Source organism: Aplidium turbinatum, chromosome 11 (assembly GCF_918807975.1).
Source record: "Aplidium turbinatum chromosome 11, kaAplTurb1.1, whole genome shotgun sequence".
NCBI lineage: Eukaryota > Metazoa > Chordata > Ascidiacea > Aplousobranchia > Polyclinidae > Aplidium > Aplidium turbinatum.
In genome coordinates, this window is record NC_137482.1 from 18,360,143 (window position 1) to 18,362,448 (window position 2,306).

General features: G+C 35.9%; 1 pseudogene; it reads left to right on the top strand.

The window, feature by feature from the left end:
* The first annotated feature begins 990 nt into the window (after positions 1-990).
* On the top strand, positions 991-1,515 carry LOC145780286 (adenosine 5'-monophosphoramidase HINT1 pseudogene; annotated as a pseudogene).
* The last annotated feature ends 791 nt before the right edge of the window (positions 1,516-2,306 follow it).

Here is a 2,306-nt window from a genome sequence, read left to right on the forward strand (position 1 = left end):
TTTGCTTTAATTTCTTCTTGACCTACCAACTGACAAGAACTCGTCTTTTATTTTTTTATGCTTTAATTTCTTCTTGACCTACCAACTGACAAAAATCGTCTTTTATTTTTTGCTTCTAAGTGCTTCTGTGCCAAACACTAGACAGAGAATCGTCTTTTATTTTTTATGGTCACAGCGGTAAACCATAATCTCTTCGTGGGAAAATTGTAACATAAGATTCCCAAATCCGTTCGTCTGCATGTAATGACCGAGGAAACACACACTTGAACTTCTTTTCAAACAGTGTATTTCTGTAAAATTAGCCCGCGGCTATCGAAAATGAGACGCCACACCGTACGCCTCTAAAACTGTCACTACAGAACAGATTAATTGGATAAAAGACGGAACCTTTGTCCAGCTAGCAAGCACTAAGCCAACAGTTAAATGTGCGGCCAACTTTCAAACAATCATTTTACGAATGACCAGAATAGATAGCAATATCTCAAATTCACGTATGCAGTACTGTGACGCAATAATGAAAGACAATTATGAAGTCATTTCAACAGGTGTTTAAAGCTGATGTAATATTTTCTGTTTAAACAGGTTTCAAACTGAAACAGGCCCAAACAAGTCCAAACAGGTTTGACACAAGTCTATGAACGATGGTGCAATTTTGGCACATTTTCTAGCAACTTCCATGACGTAATATTCAGTAGACTTGAACGGTTTTTATATGACGTTTGAATAGGTGAACCATTGTCTGGAACATTAATAAAATGCATTTTTTTTAAATCAGTACCTTAAAGCAGTACAACTTTTTTTGAAACGACACTTTTGTTTTTATGTGTAAAAATACATTACATATGCTTATAATTGGGTTTATAAACACATTTATTTTTTGTCTAGAACAAGTAAATTGTGTGTTGAGTTTGTATCAAAAAATATCTTTTTAATCACTAGAAATATATATGATTTTGATTTTGTATATTCAAGCTGGAATATTTTCAAAAGATGGCAAAAGTCTTGCTCAGAATTGGAAGACAAGGGATTCATGCTGCAAATCCACACTTACACCAGATCGCAAAGTGCAATTTATGTAAAAATTCTGCAACCAGATTTCTTATACCGATTTGTCAATATGGAAGCCAAGGGAGCGATGAAGTAAATAAGGCAAAAGCAGCAGCTGCAGCTCAAGAACAGCCTACAATTTTTAGTAAAATTATTGACAAAAGTATTCCTGCCAACATTGTATGTGAGGATGAAATGTGCCTTGCTTTTCATGATGTTAGTCCACAAGCTCCTGTACATGTACTTGTAATTCCAAAAAGAAGAATTAATCAGCTGAGTACAGCTACTGATGATGACACGCACTTATTAGGACATTTACTGACCACAGCAAGAAAAGTGGCTAAAGACTTGAAACTGGACAAAGGATATCGGATTGTAATTAATGATGGCGTGGAGGGATCGCAGTCTGTATACCATTTGCACATTCATATACTTGGTGGAAGGCAAATGGGCTGGCCACCTGGTTAAATTGTTGATTAATACTACATGGTATATTGTAAGCAAGAGGCTATTGGCTTCTTGCTATTCAACTTACTTGGCAAACGTTCATTAGGTTACTATTGGTATATGTAGTGTATTGTATAATATTGGTTTTCAGCTGACTTTTCTCGTGTAATGCAGTGTAGCTTCAATTGGTAATATTGCCCTGATTTTTTGACCAACATGATGTCTCAAGACCTTTGTGTGTAAATTGTTGAGAATATTTTCCATAACCCAAATAATTTTGAAGTATCAGCCTGATATTTGTATTGTCTTGATTTTTCATTATGTTGACTGAATGGTATGATTACGGTATTTACTGTGGTGATTAAGTGATATAATCATGCAAACTCAACCTTTACCCTGAAGTACCCATGAAGAAGGGTCTGCAATTTAAAAAATGTTTATGTGTATCCTTCTTATTCTGACTTTGTTCCCACTTCAAGTGGGGTCGCCAGTAGATTACAGTCCTCCACATCCCTCTGCCAGCAGCATCTCCCTCCTTTCACCCACTATTTCCATATCTTCTGTCAAACAATCTTTCCGTCTTTTCTGCCTTCCTCCCTTTCTTTTACCAACTTCCAATTGTCTTATTTTTTTCCGACATAATCTTTGTTTCATACGACATGATCCAACCATTTAAGGGATGACTCTCTCAGCTTTCTAATCTGCATTCATTCTCTGATGACTTCATTTCTTACTCTGTCCTTCTTTGTCAACCCCAGAGACCATCGCAACATTTTCATTTCTTTCACTTGCATTTTCCTTTTCTGTGTTTT